At 45.9% G+C, this 22911-nt stretch overlaps 1 long non-coding RNA gene across 1 annotated transcript in view; it reads left to right on the top strand.

The window, feature by feature from the left end:
• Nucleotides 1-2362: 2362 nt before the first annotated feature.
• The window catches only part of LOC124720279, a 180005-nt gene continuing 159456 nt past the window's right edge, over nt 2363-22911 (top strand). The window contains exons 1-2 of the long non-coding RNA XR_007006111.1: nt 2363-2386; nt 2591-2732. This is a non-coding gene — a long non-coding RNA (uncharacterized LOC124720279). The remainder of the gene's footprint in view (nt 2387-2590; nt 2733-22911) is intronic.

Raw genomic sequence — 22911 nt, 5'->3', positions numbered from 1 at the left:
ACACCTCTGTCCCTCCCCTCGCTCCTGGTTTCCAGTACTTGGACAACATTCCACACACGGACCTTAATGCCCCCATCACCACACAGGATCTCATCAATACACTCCGCACCAAACGCAACACCACTCCTGGTCACGATCGTGTCACCTACCGTCACCTTCGTGAAGCTCCTGTCTCTTTTCTCTCCACCCTGGCCAGGCTCTACAATGTAGTCCTGTCCACCGGTTACTACCCCGACCTGTGGAAAACCTCCCGTATCCTCATGTTCCTCAAACCTGGCAAACCGCCGTCCGCCGTCTCCTCCTACCGTCCCATCAGCCTTACCTCGGTCTTCAGCAAGGTCCTGGAATCTATCCTCACCCGCCGCATCCACCAGCATCTCCGCCAGCACCGCCTCCTCCCCGTTACCCAGTGTGGCTTTCGGCCGTCCTTCTCTTCCAACGATCTTCTCCTTCACCTCACTCATCTCCTTTCCGAACAGCTCAATTCCCGTCGCTCCGCAATCTTCCTCTCTCTTGACCTCGAACGCGCATATGACCGCGTATGGCATTCCGGTCTCCTCTTCAAGCTCCAAACCTTCGCCCTTCCCATTAACTACGTTCGTCTGATCGGTTCCTTTCTCTCCCGCCGTCCTTCCTATGTCACCATCCATAACACCGATTCCTACACCTTTTTCCCCTCCGCCGGTGTGCCCCAAGGCTCCGTCCTCTCCCCCCTTCTGTACTTGTTGTACACGGCGGACATGCCGCCGCCGTCACCCCCCGTCCACCTTCTCCAGTTTGCCGATGACACCGCCTTCCTTGCCCTTGCCCCCACCCTGCGACGGTCCCAACACCTTCTCCAATCCCATCTTGACCGGTTCACCGCTTGGTGCAACCAGTGGTTGCTCAAGGTCAATCCTTCCAAAACCCAGGCGATCATTGTAGGCAAAACCACTCCCTCCTTCCGCCTCCTTGATTTCTATCTCACCGTTTATGGCCGTCCCATCGCTCTCAACCCCACCCTTAAGTACCTTGGCGTCACCCTCGACCGTCGCCTCTCCTGGACTCCCCATCTCCAGACAATCCAAGCCAAGGCACGTTCCCGACTCCGTCTCCTCAAGCTCCTTTCCGGCCGAACGTGGGGTCTGGACACCTCCACCATCCTCCACACCTATAAGTCCCGCATCCGCCCTATCCTCTGTTACGCCCATCCCGCCTGGATCTCCGCCCCCCCTTCCTTTTATAAATCCCTCCAAATCCTTGAACGCCATGCTCTCCGCCTTGCCTATCGCATCCGTCTCCCTTCCCCCACGCGGATCCTGTATGACCTTATCCCCTTCCCCCACCTCCTCCTCTTCCTCGAAAGGATACGAATCCTATACACCTCCCGTAAACTCGATCCTCCTCACCCGCTCGTCTCCACGATCCTCTCCCACCCCCGCCCGCTGCCGCGCCTGTACTCCCACGTCCCACCTGGTCTCCATCTCTCCACCCTCCTTACCCTCTCCCAAGGTGGTTTCCGCCAGCTCCCTCTCCCTGATGATGTCCTCGTCCCCTCCATCTACCCCTCCTATCAACTTTGACCCTGCCCCCCCTCCCTCCTGGTGTCCTTTCCCTTCGGCACCCTCCCTCCTTTCTCTTCCCTTCCCTTCTCTTTCCTTTTCCCCCATCCCCTCCCTCCCCCCTCTTCTTGCGGGCTTCCCCTCCCCCTTCCTCTCTTCCCCCTCTTTCCGCTGCCCGTGGCATCCCTGCTCTCCCCTCTCGCTTTCCCACTCCCCCCCCCCTCCTCCTCCTCCTCCTCTCTTGGCAGGTCCCCGGACTCGCACACGCCTCGTGAACTTTCGCGCGCCGGAGATCATCGCCCTCGTTTTAGTGTCTGTGCCGTCGTGTCTGTGCCTCAGTGTTTTTCGCCGTCCACGCTCCTTCGTTCACGTGTGTCATCTACCTCGTCAGTGTTTGTGCCCAGTGCCGACGGTTTTTCTTGTTTGTTTCATCAAGTGTGAACGGCTTCATGTTTTTTAACTATTGTATCTCCCGTTTTTTAAACCGCCATTCTGTTACTTGTCTGTCTCCCTTTCTTTTTTATTGTACTGCTTGTGGCTGAAGAGCGGAGTACACTGTTCCACTGCCAGCCCACCTTGTATGGGGTGTCCAAATTACAATAAAGAAAAAAAAAAAAATCGTAACATTTGTGGCGGAAATCTTGTTCTCACTGTCATATGCGATTCGGATTGTTATTGAGCATCTGCTCAAAATGCCACGCAAGTGCTGTATGCCCTATTGTAGGGGAAACTACGATAACGGTTTAAAAGTTAGCGTCTTTTCATTCCCGTCTGATGAAGCATTAAGATTGAAACGGATCGCTGCAGTTCATAGGAAAGACTGGGAACCCAGTAAACAGTTCGTTGTAAGTATCTGTAATTTAACTTTATTTCTATATTGTTACCCTTTTTAATACTGTTATGTCACAGAACTGAAAATTCAAATCAATAGCCTATCTATAACGAAGCATTATACTTTTAAGCTCACTTTATGCAGTCCTCAGTTAGATTTCATTTGTCAGTTTACATTCTGCCTTTACATTAACAGTGAAATATATGCTTCTTTTCAGATATGTGAACTGCATTTCACTGCAGACGACATTGAGAAAATTACCAGTGCTTACGACCCAAAACTGGCAAACTCTTTACAGTTTACAGCACCTTTGGACCGTCCACGTTTAAAGAAACGTTCGTGAAAATTTATCGTAAAGGGTACTTGTAATCAGTTTACAGATTAAAGTACAGGTTCCTTAATTTTCTTACGATATTGTTAAATATCTAAGATCAATAAACATTGCTATACGAATCTCATGTTTATATCTCTCTATTTCCAGATGCTGTACCATCAAAGTTGCCAGGATAACCTACGTATTTATCTTCAAAACAAGCACCAGCTCGAGAAGATCCAGAGGGTCGCGAACGTTTGGAGAACGAAGCACTTGGGAAAGTCATTGAGCAGAGTGTGGAATCACACAAAAAATGATGGAAGAGAGTTCATTTGCTAGTTTAGAAGATTTCAAATCAAAATTATCTGATTGTGAAAAGCACAGTGATTGGGTCACGGTAACCGAATCAAATAATTTGTGTCTTGTGTTAAAGGATGCTCCTTATCTAAGTGTTCTGTGTCATGTCGTTATAAATAGTGATTTAGTGTTAAGTGCATTTGTGAAGGAAGCTGAGCTAAATTGTGCTGGTAAGATTAAATTATCAAACCAAGTAAGTGATACTGGTACAGTTAGCAATATTTTGAAAGAGTTGTATGTGATGTTTCATATAAATGAGGCTCCATTTGAGGCAAGTTTGTCTTGCATTGAAGACATTTTGGAAAACTTGTAAGAAAAATTACCAGAAAGTGAGCATAAAATTAAATTTTTGAAGGAACAAGTTTCATTTCCAAGATTTAATAGTCCAACAGAGATTAGGTACGGGAGTGTTTCAATGATTTTATGGTCATTAGCCTATTCTATCAGTCCACATGCATATTGGTTTTTGACGAGTGCTCGTAATTTTTCCATTCCAAGTCCCAGTACTTTGTCAAAACTTTGCAGTAAACTTCCAACTAACCCAATCATTGAGCATCAGAGTGAGCAGTTTCTCAGTTACATACCACAAAAAGTTGGTGCTTTATCTGTGAATGATAAAACTGTCCTGTTGATGGATGAGATTTATTTAAAGTCACAACTTGACTATAAAGGTGGCAATGTTGTAGGTGGTGCTTTTAACACAGATGTGGTTTTGTGTGCAACTAGTGCTTATGTTTTTATGATCCAGAGTATGGATTCAGTGTACAAAGATGTGGTGGATGTTCTCCCAGTTCACACAATTCAATTAAACTAGAAGCAGTGGGATTTCAGGTAATAGTAGTAGCTGACAATAATGCTATTAATAAGAAAGCTATTTCATACTTTTCTTCCCCCTCTCCCTCCCTCCTAGTGTACAGATAAAATAGGTTCATCCTGAGCAGACTTCTGCAGACCGCCCAATTTACTATTTTGTGGATACTGTACACATTTTAAAATGTAAACGGAACAACGGGGTAACGAAAAGGACCAAATTTTGTGCTTTCCTTCTTTTAGTGATAGCTTGAAGGGAGGTCTTGCTTCTGTTACAGCACTGAAGGAACTACATTTGCTAGAAAAGGGTGAACTATTGCAGTATGGCAGCACTTTAACGCTTAAGTCACCATATCCAAATTCTTTTGAATGGCAAAATGTGAAATTAGCATTGCGTATTTTTAATAACATGACAGTTGTTGCAATGCAACAACTAGGTGCAAGAAAGAATTTGAAAACTGGGAGAGTACTGCCACATTTGTAAAAATAATAAGTCAGTGGTTTGATATTAAATGTTGAAACGCTGCTGAAGGGTAAAAGGCTAAGAAATGTTTACCAAGAACAGATTACTCTCAATTCAAAACATATTCATGACTTTTTGAGAAACTTTCTCTCGTGGTTGTGTTCATGGGAAGATTGCAATGGAGGAAAGAAATTGACCAGAGAAACACACTTTGCTCTCAAACATACTACTGCAGCCTTTATTGATTTTAGTGAATACTGGCTGTGTGAGAAGAAGCGAACATATTTGCTCTTTGGGAAAATACAGACAGACAGTTTGAAGGACAGGTTTGGGAAATACCGCCAACTTAATGGGGGAAGTTACCATGTATCGCTAAGGCAGGTATTTGGAACAAGGAAAATTAAGGGCCCAGAGTATGTTTCCTCTTGTATTAAAGTCCAAAGTGTTTGGTGATGTTGTTGTAAGACCTAATTATGTTGATGCCGCTTGTTGTAGAATCCCAGGCTTTCAAGATATCGACAACCCAGAGCTATTAAATGTAGAAGTTGATGATAGTGATGTTGATGAAATAGAGGAAAACACTTGGCTATTACTCCATTATATTGCTCACACCAAGTGCATTTAAAATAAATTGTCGATATTGTGAAGGGTTTGTAACATCCGAAGAAACAAGACAAGCAGATGATTTGATAATGGCAAATGACAGGGTAGGTTTAACATACCCTAGCAGTGATGTAGTTACATGTGTTTCCTATGTATACTTAACACTACAAAAAATTCTTAAAGAAAAGGAAAAATTTGTTCCTGCAACAAGTAAATCAAAGAAATGTGCTTGTGAAAGAAGCAGCCATTAATGTGCCAAAAGACTTACTTCTTGGTTTCCAGTGTTTAAAAGGTCACACTCTTGAATCTATCATACATTGTATATTGACTTGCAGTGCAAATATTTTACCAAACAACTTTGTAAAACGAAAAAATGATGTGTGTGTGACAAAAGATGTAAGTATTTATAAAAGAATGAAAAAGTCTTGACATCTGACTCCTTGTCACAAAAAATTGTGAAATAAATGTTTTCTGGAAACTTACTTATTAAAGTGAAGCTTGTTAAGTATCACATGCCCCTTTTTAATAAGTTATTAAATGAAAAAACTTTTAATAAATGATTTACATTATTTGCGGTGAATTTTTAAGGTCCTAGTGTAATTTTATTAACAATCAAGGAAAATCATTAGTACGTATGTAGTCTAAACTATCATGTGGAAGGTTACCTAATTATAAAATCGAATATGCAGCAAGGCAATGCTGTAAGTGCTTAAAATTTTACATCGCATAAAAAGTAGGTAGTGGTGACTGAAAAAATAGGATAAATGATTTATATTATTTGTAGGCGAATTTTGAAGGACCTAGGGGTTTTCTTTTTTTTTTTTTTTTTTTTTTTTTTTTTTTTTTTTTTTTTTTTTTTTTTTTTTGATTCGAGGAAAATCATTATTCCTTAGGTAGTCGAAATATTGCGTTGGTTACCTAATTGTAAGATCTAATCAGCAGCAAGGTGACGCTATAAGTGCTTAAAATTCTAAAAAGTAGGTAGTTGTGACTGTATGATCTGCCTTTGAAGATACAGGATCCAATATTTATATAAATCTTTTTCACTCGATCGTGTTTCGCCACAGTTCATCATTTACAATCTAGGTGATACAGTATGCAGTGCTCTCTTAGTTGAAGGTTTCATTGTTTTCGTTACTTCTATCATTAGTCAAATAGCGAATGTGCTTTCCCTTCCGCTACTTCAGTGCTAGTTTCTGAACTCAGTCGCAGAGCTGTGATGTCACAGCAGGCATAGCGAGGTTTTGTTCCTTGGTGGTGTTGATAGGAGAACTACGATTAGGTTTGTTGAAACAGTCGCCGGTGGGCTCACACACATGGTTGTTGCAAACAGAAAACGTACCGTCGCCATATTTTTTAAATTTTGCCTCTGTACTTTCTGTATGCCTTCATTAGCGTCATCAACCCCATATTTTCTCTGTTTTAACTTCTGCAACTTTTCCGCCACCTTACCGTTTTTAACAAAGTCACCGTTTTATTGCCTTTTTATATCGTTTGTTATCTTCCCATAATGTGTTTTTTTTCTGTTTTCTTATTTGGGCTTTACGCGTCTATCGCCAGGGGGGATTGAATTCCGTAAGGGAATAAAATTAACATCTCGAGGGTTGGATCCCCTCACTTCCAAATCGGAGGATTATGCCACCCGGGCTACTCTCAAGGTGCCTTTGCCATCTGTCTGCCGACTGCCGCCGCCGCCGGCGCCCCCCCCCCCCCCATCCTCGTCACAGCCACCCTCCATATTTGTCTATTTTCCCATTTAAGTGACTCCTATTGCCAGTGGACAACGAATTTCATCATGGACACACCCACTAGCACCATCATTTACACTTCTACTTGCCCTGCATTCACCATTACCTCGTGGAGTGCCTCCCACGACCTTAAACAATGTCCTAACCTTGGTCTCCTCCTTCCTGCAACACCTGCTACGAATTCCACCCTACGCACTCCTCCAAATGCAAAGCCAAACCCCCTCTCACCAATCCTGAGCTCACTGTCCCCATTCACCACAATGACCAGCCCATCCATCCCATCAATTTCCTCCACCCTCCCCCTACAGCTGAAGACATCTGGTTCCTGACCATTGTTCTGCAGAATATCCACCCACTGCAACATCCCCATACAATCCAGCAGATCTCCCTTGATGCTGCTCCGTCCTCCATTTCAATTGCTACGCCACTTACTCTCACAACCAGGCCCACTTTATCTTCATATGCCTAGACACTTGTTTAAGCTCCTCTCTGCTCTTCCCCTCCCACTCTGCTGAGCTACTGATGGACAAAACAACAAAACTATCGTCTGAAGAACACGTGTCTGATTTCTACCAACCACATACAGGCCCATTCTGAGTGCTCCACAGATTGCCAAAAGTCTACGTGATAGATTGGAACGGAAAGCCGGGTTTTTCTTAGTACGAAAACACACAGCAATCGCAGACAATTCTAGCTACTTAATCCATGGCAGCAAATGGATAAATGTATGTACAATGATGCTGGGAGTGGAATGACAAATCGACATGATTGGGCTGAGCGCCCTTTATTTGACAAAATAATACTAATCTGGAATCTAGATTTCTAATTTTTATGATGGTTTTTATGCACTCAGGCCCCAAAGAAACTGGTATAGGCATTCAGATCCACAGATACCATTCACCACATCAACCAGCTCTGTGCTGCATTGTGCAGCTACCTACTGCCAGGTACTCCATATCAATGACATCATGAGAGAGCAGAATGGGACGCTCCGTGGAACTCACAGACTTTGAACATGGTCAAGAATTCACAGACTTTGAACATGGTCAAGTGATTGGGTATCACCTGTGTCATACGTCTGTATGCGAAATTTCCCCACTCCTAAACATACCTAGGTGCACTGTTTCCGATGTGATAGTGGAGTGGAAACTATAAGTAACATATACAGCACAAAAGCGTACAGACCGACCTCGTCTGTTGACTTGCAGAGACCGCCGTCAATTGGAGAGGATCGTTATGTGTGGTAGGCAGACATCTATCCTGACTGTCACACAGGAATTCAAAACTGCATCAGGATCCACTGCAAGTACTATGAAAGTCAGGCAGCAGGTCAGAAAACTTGGATTTCATGGTCGAGCAGCTGTTCATAAGCCACACATCACGCCGGAAATGTCAAACGACGCCCCGCTCGGTGTAAGGAGAGTAAACATTGGACGATTGAACAGTGGAAAAACGTTGTGTGGAGTGACGAATCACGGTACACAATCTAGAGATCCAATGAACAGGGTGCGGGTATGGCGAATGACCGGTGAACGTCATCTGCTAGCGTATGTAATGCCAACAGTAATCTTCGGAGGTGGTGGTGTTATGGAGTGGTCGTGTTTTTCATGGAGGAGGCTTGCACCCCTTGTTGTTTCGTGTTGCACTATCACAGCACGGACCTACATTGATGTTTTAACCACCTTCTTGCTCCCACTGTTGAAGATGAAGTCGGGGGTGGTGTGTGCACCTTTCAACACCATCGAACACCTATTCGTAATGCATGGCCTGTGGGGGAGTGGTTACACGACAATAACATCCCTCTAAAGGACTGGCCTGAACAGAGTCTTGACCTGAATCCTGTAGAACACCTTTGGGATATTTTGGAATGGCAACTTCGTGCCAGGCCTCGCCGACCGACATCAATACCTCTCCTCAGTGCAGCACGCCGTGAAGAATGGGCTGTCATTCCCGAAAAAACCTTCCAGCACCTGATTGAACGTATCCTTGAAATAGTGGAAGCTGTGATCAAGGCTAAAGGTGGGCCAACACTGCACTGAATTCCAGCATTACCAATGGAGGGCGCCACGAACTTGTAAGTCATTTTCAGCCATGTTTCCGGATACTTTTGATCACATAGTGTATATTTCGTAGGGGGATACTGCTGTTAATTTTCAAGCTTTTACGTGAATATACTTGGCGCATCCTTTTGCAAGCAAGAAGATATCGTGAAGTACGATTGGGAAAGGCTGTAAATAACCATCTATGTCCCTTTATTGAGTCCAGATGTTGAACAGAGAGAATGTCAAATACGCTGACAGAAGAAAAAATCGCACCAACAAATAATAATTACTGTGGAGTAATGAAATTTCTTGGCTAAACTTGCTTTGGTGACATATTTCAGTGATTAACACTGCAAGGTCATAGGTTAATTTAAGTGCAAGATAAGCTGTCGCAAATCAAACGGATAGTACACTATTAACCAGCGTAAGTTCCAAAATGTTGACTGAAACCATGAAAACGTAGATGTATTGTGTTGTGCAGGTCTCAGGTGTCAGTTTGTGGGGTGGAGTTCCATGTCTGTTGCACTGGGTCGGTCAATAACGGTATGGTTAATGCTGGTTGTGGATAGCACTGGATCTGTCGTCCGATGATGTCTCATATGTGCTCGATCAGACAGATCGGTGGTGGAGCACGCTAAAGCAACATGTCGATTCTCTGAAGAGTGTATTGAGCTACAATAGCTGTATGCAGTCGAGTGTTATCCTGTTGGAAAACACCCACTGGAATGTTCTTCATGAATGGCACCACAACAGATCGAATCACCAGACTTACATACAAATTTGCGGCCGGAATGCGTGGGATAACCACGAGAGTGCTCCTGCTGTGATACGAAGTCGCACTCCAGACAATAGCTCCAAGTATAGGTGTATTGTGCCTACCACACAGACAGGTTGGTTGCAGGTCTTCAGCTGGCCGAGTCCTAAACAACACACGGCGATCACTGGCACTGACCAACACAAGAAGCTCTCATGAGTAAACACAGCAGACTGCACCCTGCCGTCCAATGAGCTCTCGCTTGACACTAATTAAGTCGGAAATGGCGGTGGTTTGGGTTCAGTGGGGTGCACATTACAAGGCGCCTGGCTTGGAGCTGTTCTTGAGGCAACTAGTTTCTAAGAGTTCGTTGTGTCACTATAGTGCCAACTGCTGCTTAGACTCCTGGGGCAGACGCAATACGCTGCGCCATAACCATACGCCAAACACTATGGTCGTCCCTCTTGAAAGTGCCACGTGCCGGTCTGGAGCTCATTTTTCTTGTGACTACATTTTCGTGACCACTGCTGACAGCAATAATGTACAGTGAGTACTTTCCAGCTAAGTCTTTTTGCAGTATCACAGACAGAACATCCAGCTTTGCGTAACCCTATCATACAGCCTCATTGAAACTGAGTGAGACATTGATAATGGCATCTTTGTCTCCTTAAAGGCATTGTTGTTGGCCGCTGCGGCCGAGCGGTTCCAGGCGCTTTAAGTCCGGAACCACGCTGCTGCTACGGTAGCAGGTTCGAATCCTGCCTCGGGAATGGATGTGTGTGATGTCCTTAGGTTAGTTAGATTTAAGTAGTTCTGAGTCTAGGGGACTGATGACCTCAGATGTTAAGTCCTATAGTGCTTACAGCCATTTGAACCATTTTTGAAAGGCATTCTTGACTAACATCAATTAAGCACACCCCATAGCAGAGGTAACTGAAGCTACTAGCACCGCCCTTATGCGACTGTGACGCAATCTGAAAAGACATAGAAACACACCTGTCGTCTTTCGTTTAAATGCACAACTCCTTCTTGGTGTTGGTATTTTCTTTCCTGTCTGTGTATTGGTGATCCTTTTACTTCACTATATTATCTGCCTTCCGTATACAGAAACATATGAGCTAACATGTACCAAATGCAAACTCGTAGCTACTCCAAGTTTTCAATGCAAACTTTTGGAAATTCTTGCAGTAGGTTAGTTAATTCTGAACTAGCACAATAACTACGACCATAAGTAAAATCAACAGTTATACTCTGCAAATGACTGTGAGATGCATGGCAGGGGGTACGTCCCATTGTACCTGTTATTAGGGCTTTTTCCTGCTCGATTCGCGCATGGGGTGCGGGAAGCAGGATTGTTTGAATGCGTGCAGCAATTATTCTAATCTTATCCTCACTATGCCCCTGTCAGCAATACGTAGCGAGCTGTGTTATTTCCCCAAGCCGGTCTCCCGTATCAACATCCTAGCTTAAACCTCACCATGTCATGGCAGCATCGTGTCTTGTTCAGTAACATCCATTCTCTAGCTACCAACAATCATCTCCTCATGCACACCCTTCTGACACACTCCTCAATAAAACTTTTCTGCAGCCTCCGCGTATCATAAGCACTTCGCCCTACTTCATTCACTGCTCCGATAATCCCTTCCTGATTGCACGTGGCAGAGTTGCCATCAGCCACCTACGCCAGGTCCCTGTTTGGCTCCAAATCCTCTTTCGTGACCCCACTGAACATTTTAACCTCAGTCTCTTTTTCCCTGGCCTCACCATAACCTGTGCCACCATGTATGTCCGTGCCACTGACCCCATACCATTTAACATCCTTTACCACGTTGACTGCACCTTCTCCTCCTACGTGATTGCCACCAACCTAAACATCCGCAGTTGTACCACCGCCAAGCTAGGATGGTGGCATCAGTTCCTCACCTCACTTCAAGCTGATTTCCTTTCCATCCCCCACCACACCTTCCCCGAATCCAATACCACTTCCAACATAGTCCTGGCCTTACAGTGGATGTTCTCGACCATATTGGTAGCATCCATCTCCCTGTCCTTATCGTGACAGATGGGTGAAACCCATGCCTTGCTCCATGCACTGACCCTCCCCAAAAGTTCGTCCACGACTACTCTCGTGCTAAATAGAATGCCTACCGGGCGACCCTAGATACCCGGTTTGATGACCACCCTCTGGCCTTCCAGCATCCTGATGATGTCACCCATGCCACCTGCTTTCTCCACCAAACCCTGTCTGAGGCTGTTGAAGCTCATTTCCCCACTACCTTCATTCACCTGCACTGCCCCACTTAACCCCCACAGGCCATCCTTCTCCTTCATGAATCCTGCCATCTCTACCACGACTTTCTCCACACATGGGACTGGGACACACTCCATCGCCACCGGCAACTCTACAGTGGGATCTGAAATTTGCTCACTGCCAGAAAACGCTGGGACTGGCACCAGCACCCACCTAAGTGATACTCTACCTATCATCTCATCCAAGTACTGGTCAGCCTTCCATCGCCTTACTGGATCTAATCCCTCCCCGCAGTATCCCCTCCTCCATAATGATCAACCTTTTCCTGACAACCTCAGTAAGGCCAATCATTTTGCTTCCTACCTGTCCAATATCCTTACTATTCCTGATGATCCCATCTTTGATTACTCCCTCTTCCCAGATGTCTGTGATTGTACTGGACCACATCCCACACACACCTCTTAACATTCCCATCACCACACAAGACACCATAGCCACACTTCACACTAAACGTTACACCATTCCTGGTCACGACCCTGTCACCTACCACAATCTCTGTGAGGCACCCGTATCTTTCCTCACCATCCTGGCTGTGCTCAATAATGTGGTCCTCATGACCGGCTACTACTATGACCTGTGGAAAACCTCCCGGATCCTGATGTTCGTCAATCCTACCAAACCACCCACTGATGGCTCCTCCTACCATCCCCTCACTCTTCAGCAATGTCTTGGAGTCCATCTTCACCTGAAGAATTCATCAGCACTTCCATCTGCAGTGTCTCCTTCCCTCTATCCAATGTGGCTTCCAACCCTCCTTCTCTGTTGATGACCTCCTCCTCCATCTCACCCACCTCCTCTCCAGCCAACTAAATTCCCATTGCTCCACCATCTTCATGTCCCTTGACCTCAAACGTGCGTACAACCGTGTCTGGCATTCGCACCTCCTCGACAGCCAACTAAATTCCCATCGCTCCAGCATCTTCATGTTCCTTGACCTTAAACTTGCGTACTACCATGTCTGGCATTCCGGTCTCCTTTTCAAGCTCCAAACCTTCGCCCTTCCCATCAGTTATGCCTGTCTGGTCGCCTCATTCGTCTCCCACCACCCTCCTATGTTACCATCCACAATACTGACTCTTACATCTTCTACCCTTTCGCCAGTGTGACCCAGGGCTCCATCATCTCTCCTCTTCTTTACCTCCTCTATAAGGCGAACATGCCATCACCCCACCCCATCCAACTTCTCCAATTTGCTGAGGAGACTGCCTTCCTTGCCCTCGGCCTCACCCTCCAATGCTCCCAATGCCTTCTTCAATCCCACCTTGACCAATTCACCGCTTGATGCAACCAGTGGTTGCTCATGATCAATCCTTCCAAAACCCAGGCAATCATGGTAGGGAACACCACCCCTATCTTCCGTCTCCTAGATTTTTTCCTAACCATATATTGCCACCCCATCAACCTCACCCCAAACTCTCAAGTATCTTGGTGTCACCCTCAACTGCCGCCTTTCCTGGACCCCCATCTCTGGGCAGTCCAAGCTGAGGCCTGTACCTGACTCTGTCTCCTTAAACTCTTCTCCACCCAAACATGGGGTTACAACTTCTCCACTCTCTTCCACACTTATCAATCCCTCATCTGTCCCATCCTCTGCTATGCCTATCCCACCTGGGTTTCCGCCCCTCCCACATATTATAAGTCCATCCAAATCTTTGAATGCCATGTGGTCTGCCCTGCCTATTGCATCCGCCTCCCATCCCCCATGTGGATCCTTTCTGACTTGATTCCCTTCCCGCACCTTCTCCTTTTCCTCAAACAAATTCTTTACACCCCCTGCGGACTCGATCCTCCACACCCACTTGTCTCTCGCCTCTGCGCCCACCCTGGCCCACTGCCATGCCTGTATTCTAGCGTCTTGCCTGATCTTCATCTTCACACTCTCCATACTCTCGCCCAGTGTGGTTTCTGCCGACTTCCCCTCCCTGTGATGTCTTTGTTCCCCCATCTAGCCCTCCTACCAGCTCTAAACCCCTCTCTCTCTCCCCCTTTTTTCCTCCTGGTCTCCCTCTCTTCTCCCAACCTTCCTTTCTCCCCTCTCCCCTCTCCCCTCTCCCTTGTCTCCCTCTTCCTCCACTTCCCCTCCCAGGGCTTCCAACACCTACCCTCTCCCCTCACCCCACCCTTCTTTCTCGCACTGGCTCCTTCCCCTTCTCCTTCCCTCATGCCTTTTCCTTACACTCAGTGGCAGCCCCCCCTTCTTCAGTGTGTTGGTTACCTTTTCGCTGATGATCCTCACCACAGTGGTTCAGTGCACCACTGTTTCTTCAACAGTGCTTTTCGGTGTCCTTCTACGTTTGTGTCTCCAACTGGATGTCTTCCTTTTTTTTTAACTGTTGACCTCATTTGTGTATACCAAGCCTACAGTCGAACGACTTCATTTCTATCGTGTTACGTATTGTCACCATGTTTTTCCCTACATATATTTTCTATTGTTTTCTATTGTATCTAATGTTGTACCATTTGGCTGAAGAACCACATATGTAGGCCGCTGCAGGCCCATCTCGTGTGAGGAATGAAATAAGAATAAAGGAACAAAAAAGGAAAAAAGTTATTGAGGGGTAATGAAAGTTTTGGATATGACCTCATCCTCTTCCCGCACCTCTTCCTTCTCCTCTAACATTTACACATCCTTTACACTGTCCACAGGCTTTTCCTTCTCACCCCCTGGTTTCCTCCTTCCTCTCCACCCCTCGGCCATTGCCGCGACTTTATCGCTATATCCCTCCCTCTCTTAACCACCACATCCTCCATCTCCATCAGGGCAATTTCTAGCACCTCCCCCTCCCAGATTTTGAACTTTGCTGTGACATCTATGCTTCCTTCCAACTGTAACCCCCATGTCCTCCCTCACTCCCTTCTCTGCTCTCTTTTCCCCTCCCTCCCTTCATCCCTTCTTCTTCCCTCCTTCCTCATATGTATGCCCCTGGCAGATGCTCTCTGTCGTCGTCATCAGTGTAGTGCATCAGTGTTGTGTTTGCTGCTGTTCTCCTGTAGGTCAAGAGGTGTGATTTTGATTGTGTGCTGGACTTGTACATAGTGTTATTGTCAGTGATTGTTATGTGCTACGCTGTCCGTCCATACATTTATGATCCAGCATGTTGTTTTGTTTTCTGTGCGCTGATTTGTTACGGTTTTTATCTCCATTTTTCAGTCGACCCCCTTTCGTCTGTACTCTTCCATGATGTTCCCCCTTATTGTATGTATGTACGCCATATTCTCTCCTTTATGTCATTTTAAATGTCTTCTGTTGTATGATTAATGTCTTTCGGCTGAAGAGCAGCGCAAACGCTGCTGCCAGCCCGCCCCAGATGGGACATTGAAATACAACAAAGAAAAAAAAATAGTTTTGGACGGCTCAGCGTAATTTTGTGGTCTGGGCCTATTGGTGCAGAGAAGAACTTGGTACGCATGAATAAATAGAAACTGGAGAATCGCCATAGGTAGAAACGCAGTTGACGAATTCACGGGTTGCATCCTTCAGCACTGTAATAAGGCAATTATGAGATCCGCTACATTAAATATTAACCTTAATTAATTACAAGTGGCAACTAACAGGTGCTGGCAGCTATGTGTGCCATCCGCTGCTTCTGCTCAGGTGACTTGTCTCATTCAACCGAAATACCATGTTATCGCCTGTAAAATGTGCAAGCTGATTGTTTCTTCGCTGTGTCTCTCAACTCGTTACGCGTTTTTCAAAGGAATGATAAGTAAATGTAAAGCAAACTGAAAGCAGGCAATGAAAAGTCCATCGTACCTTTGTCAAAACCGTTCCATAGCCCTAAATTTTCCGTCATGTTGTTGATAAAGATTCGGTTAAGTGTTTTAGGGTTGATGATAGGGAAACGAAAACAGTGGGATGTACAGGTATACTAGTTAAAAGCTGACATCGGGAATTCTTTTAAGTGCGGTACTTGGAGACACACACAAATAGCTTACCTGTATATCGTAGTATTGAAAAAACAATCCATAAGTTACGTAGTCGACACGTGTTCCATCTCTCAGTATATATCCCTCCATCGCTCCTATATATGAGCGTGTAATACACATCAAAATTCTCGTCGGAATCTTGTCCATTATTTAATATACATTTTATCAATTTTCTTTGCACTTTTACTTCTTGTGATGGAAAATGTGTTGTGTATATTTAAATATGGCACGAACGTTAACGTAAAGTTAACTATAGGTCCATATGTTACCACCACATTTATTAGGTATTTGTAAAGTCAACCGAATTATCATCTTTTACCCTAACGTATACCTTAGGATACGTTACTGATCAGTGTGTCGTCACAATCAAGATTTCAAGGGGGTAGGGTGAGGGGAGGGTGTCTGATATCAGTCTTCCCAACCGTTGTACAGCGCTAAGTAGCTTCTTCCACGCACTTGACAGTAGTTTGAAAAATAAGCACATCTGTATCTACGTGAACACTCTGCAGTTCACATTTAAGAGCATGGCGGAGGATTGATCGAACCACTTTCAGACTATTTGTCTACCGTTGCATTCTCGAAAAGTTCGCGGGAAAAACGAACACTTAAATCTATGTGTGCGAGCACTGATTTATCTTATTTTACTAAGATGATAATTTCCTGCTAACAAAATAATTTCCGGTTCAGAGGAGAAAGGTGGCGTTTGGATTTCAGTGAAAACCACTCGGCGAAAAGGAAAACCACTTGCTTTTAATAACTGTCGCCTCATCATACTGATGACACTTTGTCCCTCATTTCGCGATAATAGAATAGGCGCAGCCCGTCTTTTAACTTCTTCGATGTCCTCTGTCAAGCCTGTCTCTTAAGGATCCGAAATAGCACAGTAATATAAGCAGAAGAGAACCAACAAGCGTAATGTAGTCGATACACACTGCAAAACCATGGAAAGTGTATCACATCGTTTCCTAATTTTAGGACCCAGGAATCTGGCTAAAACCTCAGAGATGGAATTTTGAATGACTGTAAAATGTTTAGTGGACAATAATCATGAGATTTCTGAAGATCGTATTCTCGCAGAAATTACGCACATGAGAAGATTTCTGCAAGCTGGCAAAGTTCAGAAAGAAGAATCCATTTTTGGACGTCTTTAAGGTTCTTATAGTTCGTTTTTGAATACGGATTTTTCGAATCTGTTCACATCCTCATTTTGGTGCTAAAGTTTTTCTGAACTTGGTGTGTTTCAGTAGTGTCACATCAAAGGGGTTATTTAAAATTCAAACTAATTAATATTATCTTTTGTCTACCATGATCCAAGCACGACAAAAGTCATTAACATATCCAGATGCCGATAGTATCGCGTACACACGACATAAAAGGGCAGTGCATGGGCAGAGCTGTCATTTGTAAACACGTAAATCATGTGAAATGGTTTCCGACATGATTATGGCCGCGCGACCAGAAGTAACAGGCTTTGAACGCTGAACGGTAGTTGGAGCTAGACGCGTGGGGCATTCCATTTCGGAAATGGTTAGGGAATCCAGTGTTCTGACTTCCACAATTTCAAGATTGTGCCGAAAATACCGAGTTTCAGGCGTTCTCCTCATCACGCACAACGCAGTGGCTGACGGCCTTCACGTAACGACCGAGAGCAGGCGTGTTTGTGTAGAGCTGTCAGTGCTAACAGAAAGATACACTGCGTGGTATAATAACAGAAATCAGTGTGGGACGGAAGACGAAAGTATCCGTTAGGACAGTGCCGCGGGTTTGACTGTGGTGCAGACCCCACAAAGCCATGGACTCAAGTTGTCAACAAGGCTCTGTGCAAGGTGATGATGCCTCCTTAATGGCATGGGCTGTGTTGATACGGAATGGACTGTATCCTCTGGTTCAACTGAACCGATCATTAACTGGAAATGGCTACATTCGGCTACTTGGAGATCGTTTGGCTTAATTCATGGACTTCATGCTACCAAAAATATCACTGGGCCAGAACTGTTCGAGATTGGTTAGAAGAACATTATGAAGTATTCCGGCAAATTATCTGGTAGCCAAGACCGCTCGACATTATTCCCACCGAACATCTATGGCACATAATTCGGAGGTCAGTTCGTGTACAAAATGTTGCTCTAGCAACACTTTCACTATTACGGATGGCTGTAGAGGCAGCAAGGCTCAGTACTTCTGCATGGGACTTCCAGCGACTTCCTGAGTCCATCTCACGTCGTGTTGCTGCACTACGTCGTGTAATCGGAGATCCGATATGATATTAGGGGATATCCCATGACTTTTGTCACCACAGTGTACTATGACAATTTTGTCGATCCAAAATAGTGGTGCTAAAGATATCGATTCTGATGGAGCAATAACAAATTTGCGACGTAAGAAGTTACAAAAACTCTAAATTACATATTAAACTTACCCACCACTAAGAAGATAGCTTGTTATTTGTACTGATTCATTAATAACTAATTAAAACTATGTTATTTACAAGAATGAGTTTTACATATTTCTATGCATTCATAATAACTGTTTATAAAATTGTAAACACTATATTTTGTTTACTTAAACACTTGTTCCGAAAAATTTGTCCCTACCTCTTCCAGAAGTACTTGTTTAGTTTTTTGTGGGGTTCGCGAGGGGGGCGGGAGGAGAGATTGTGTCTGACAAGTTCAAACACCGTGCTTGCTGCCGAACTCCATAACTACGCCAGTGCCTCAGGCATGAAATATAGTTTCTTAACACTATCTCCCAGCTTCATCTCAAACTGATCAGGTGTAAAAGAATGCTAAGATATGAAACTACGTATTAAAATGTAATGTGATTCAGAATTTAAAATCCTTACACAATTCTATTATGAATAACATAAACTTCACAAGACAGCAGTAGTAATCGGAGACAGGAGAAAGAAAAAAAAATTTTTTTTCACTCATTGTGGATTAGTTTTTTGAAATTTACATCTGAAATCCATCACGTTGCTAGATGCACTTAAAAAAAAAAAAAAAAAAAAAAAAAAAAAAAAAAAAAAAAAAAAAAAAAAAAAGAGCACTTGATTCTTCTCCCAAATTATTTTACATACGATTTCTATGTTAAGTAATCCACTATGAGGGAAATATATATTTACTTCATGTAGTCTAGCAGACTCGTTTGAAAAATGTATCTTTCGTTCCAGTTCCAATTCGATGTAGCCATATTTTGCGTAATTCCGAATTTGTATCACTATTTGTAACTAAGAGAAACGTACTACTGCGCTCTGCTTTCGAATAGCATTTTGCTGTAGAACACTGTGGCCATATTCACCACAGAAAAGTTGACACTTTTTTTTTTTTTTTTGCTCTTAATTTTGTGTACACTCTGAGACAAAAACAACGACATACCACGAAGGAATTAGAATGGGACGGATATCGGTGGATGTAATGTACATATACAGACAAACAAATGATTACAATTTCAGGAAAAGTAGATGATTTATTCAAGAGAAAGAGCTCTGTAAACTGAGCAAGCCAATGATTCGACGGTCCACCTCTGCCCCTTATGCAAGCAGTTATTCGACTTGTCATTGGTTGATTGAGTTGTTGGATGTCTTACTGAAGGATAACTTACCAAATTCTGTGGAACTGGCGTGTTAGATCATCAATACACCATACCGACAGAAGGGCCCTGCTAATAGTGCTCGAAACGTTGACAGAGCTCTGGCGACCTTGCTGGTCAAGGTGGGGCATGGAAAGCAGTAGAAACTCTCGTCGTTTGCCGTCGGGCATTATCCTGCTGAAAAGTATGACCAGGCCATGGTGGGGCTACAAAATGGGGCATAGAATATCGTCGACTTACCGCTGCGCTGTAAGTAAGGGTTCCACAGAAGTCAACTAAAGAGGTCTTACTGGAAAATGTAGTAGCACCCCAGACGATAACACCTGATTGTCCTCCCGTATGGTGGGACTGTCTGTTTGATATCCCACCACTGTCTACAGCATCTCCAGACAAGTGTTCGTTGGTATTCGGGGCTCAGTTCGAAGTGGGACTCATCACTGAAGACAATTCTACTCGACTCAATGGGATTCCAGGCCGAATGTGCCTGACACCACTGAATACGAGCTTGATGCTGTACAGAGGCGACGTGAACACAGCCCCTTTCAGTGAGCCGCCTGTTAATGGTCCGTGCAGTAACTGAAGTACCAGTTGCAAGTCAGCTCGACAATAATGATGAATCCGGCGCTCTGAGTGTCTCTCTGATGACTGCTCCGACCTCACGTTCTGTCATCTCCCGAGGTCAAGCACTTCCTTCTTGATGCTATGTTGGCCACTGTTTACCCATTCCTGCTAACATAGGAAAATAGTGCCATCACTCCCCCTCAGATGTCGAGCGATTCGTCTATTACTCCAACTGCCTTCTTTCAGCCCAACAAGTCTCCCAAATGATGACATCTGCATGTAGTGTCTACATACCTGTCTGCCAGGCATAGTTGCTGTCCAGAAGAGTACACAGAATGAAATTCGTAAAGATTGTATTTTTTCCTGCCGACATGTCCCTCATTTACTAACTTCGCTAGTTGTGCGTTGAAATTGCTCTGCAGCGTCAATGGAATGAGGTCATACAGGATCCGCATGGGGGTTGGGAGGCGTATACAGAAGGCGAGGGGGATTGCATGACACTCAAGGATCTGGAGGGACTTATAGAATTTGGGGGGAGCAGATATCCAGGCGGGACTGGCATAACAGAGGATGGGACGGATTAAGGATTTGTAGGTGTGGATGATGGTAGAGGGGTGCAACCACCATGTCCGGCCAGAGAGGAGTTTGATGAGTGGGTGGCAGTTGTGGGCCTTGGATTGGATGGAGTGGAGATGAGGGATCCAAGTGAGGTGACGGTCAATTGTGAGGCCAAGGTAGGCGAGGGTGGGGTTGAGGTGGAAAGGATGGGCGCAGATGGTAAGGGAGAAATCCAGGAGCCAGTACGACCTAGGATGATTGCCTGGGTCTCGGAGGGATTGATTTTCACGAGCCACTGGTACCACCATGCGGCAAAAAGGATAAGGTTATTCTGGAGAAGTCTTAGGGACCGTTGGTGGGTAGGAGTGAGGGCGAGGAATGTGGTGTCATCGTCATATTGCAAGAGGTGTACTGGAGGGGGGTTGGGGCAAATCTGCCGTGTACAGGAGGTAAAGGAGAGGGGAGAGGACAGAACCCTGGGGCACACTGGCAGAGGGGTAGAAGGTGTGGGAATTGGGATTATGGATGATAACATAGGAGGGGCGGTGGGAGAGGAAGGAGGCCATCAGTCGGATGTAGTTGACAGGAACGGCGTAGGTTTGGAGTTTAAACAGGCGACCGGGATGCCAGGCACGGTCATAGGCCTTTTCGAGGTCAATGGAGACAAAAATGGCGGAGCGATGGGAGTTAAGCTGGAGGGAGATGAAATGAGTGAGGTGGAGGAGTTGGTCATCGGTGGAGAAGGAAGGTCGAAAGCCACATTGGGTGTCAGGGAGGAGGTGGTTTTGGTGGAGGTGTTGATGGATGCGCCGGGAAAGGATGGATTCCAAGAGTTTGCTGAACACCGATGTGAGACAGATAGGATGGTAGGAAGAGGAATCAGATGGAGGCTTGTTTGGTTTGGAGAACATCAGGATACAGGAGGTTGCCACTTTCAGGTGACAACGCCAATTTCCTGAAGCAGCTGCATCACAGCGGAAAGCGTTTGTCACGCAATTGCTGGGAACTGCCCTAATACATATGGCGGTAGTCTGTTGTCTTTATCTGGCGAACACGTTCAGACCCTAATTAATACATTCAACTCGGTCTTTCTTCTAAACTGGAGTCAAAACTGAAGGGAGAAAGAATCGGCAGTGCAGCAACTGCAAGAGTGGCTACTGTGCGTCCATCTGTTGATGACAGCAGGAGTGGTGCCGTTCTTCGATACCTGCCTAACGTAAAAGTCGGGTTTACGGCCCCTGCTCGGATATTCGTGGACAATTCGTTTAAGGAAAGCTTATTTATAAAAAAAAAGATATTTATTCATTCATGATAATCATGTGAGTGAGAATTAGACTGAATGGTTCCTGACGACGGCTTCATACTCGTTTCTACTATTTACGGCAAATGCTATTCATAAATGCAATCGCAAATAGTAGTGTCATCTCCGGCGGTAATTCGTTTGAATACCGCCCTTCGATTTGTGCTATTCTGGTACCGATCGAAGTGATAGGTGTTGCAGGTGCCAGCCAGCCAGCCAGCCAGCCAGCCAGCCAGCCAGTCAGCCAGCCCGTCGGCGTGCGTCAGTCCAGTCAGCAGCCAGCAGCCAGCAGCCAGCAGCGGTCTCTGCCAGCGGCGGTCCTCGCCAGCAGCGGTCCCCGCCGGCAGCCAGCAGTGGTCCCCACCGGTAGCCAGCAGCGGTCTACGCCAGCAGCCAGCAGCGGGCCTCGCCTGCGCTGGCAGCAGCCAGCAGCCAGCAGCCAGCAGCAGTCCCCGCCACCAGCAGTCGCAGCCAGTGGCCAGCGGTGGTCCTAGCTGCCCCCACCATCCGCCAGAAGCAGCAGCAGCAGTAGCAGCAGAGGAGTCCCCACCAGCCAGCCAGCCAGCCGGGTCGCCTCCCCCCCCCCTCCCCGGTGTCAGTAGAGTGGGTCTTAGGCCCCAGTCTCCTTCGTCATTCTCCGTCCCTTTCTCCTCTGTGTCTCTCGTTGCCCTGCCCATCTCTCGTTTGCTCGTTTGTCTAGTACTGTGTTTTTCCCCCTTATCATAATGTCAACCCGCACCACCACTTCTACAGCCACCACCACTGCCATTATATACACTCCCCCTCTGCTGCTGCCACCACTGTCACGTTGTGTGCTGCTTCACTCCCCCCTCAGTCCATCCCCCCACTCCTCACTCTCTCATCTCCCTCCCTATTTGTCGCCCCGTCCCCGGCTCCTCCCTCCCGTGCCTCCTCTGATCCCTTCCCTCCACTCCCTCCCTCTGCTCCTCCCGTTTCTGCAGCCCCTGCCAGGGTGGTAGCCCGGCGGTCTACGGCCCATGCTCCGCTCTCCCCTTCACCTTCATCTTCACCGTCCTCGTCATCGTCTTCACCATTGCCTTCGCCATCACCCTCACCATCTCCGGCGCCGACTCCCGCCCCGGGACCTGCCACTACCCGCCACATTCCAGTTGTTCCCATCCCCCCCCCACTTCCTCCACCGCCGTCAAGCGCCCCAGTGGCACCCCTGCCTCATCTGTTTCC

This window comes from Schistocerca piceifrons, chromosome 11 (genome assembly GCF_021461385.2).
Source record: "Schistocerca piceifrons isolate TAMUIC-IGC-003096 chromosome 11, iqSchPice1.1, whole genome shotgun sequence".
Classification (NCBI taxonomy): Eukaryota; Metazoa; Arthropoda; class Insecta; order Orthoptera; family Acrididae; genus Schistocerca; species Schistocerca piceifrons.
Note: the sequence above shows the minus strand (reverse complement) of the source record. Positions and strands in the feature narration are given on the sequence as shown.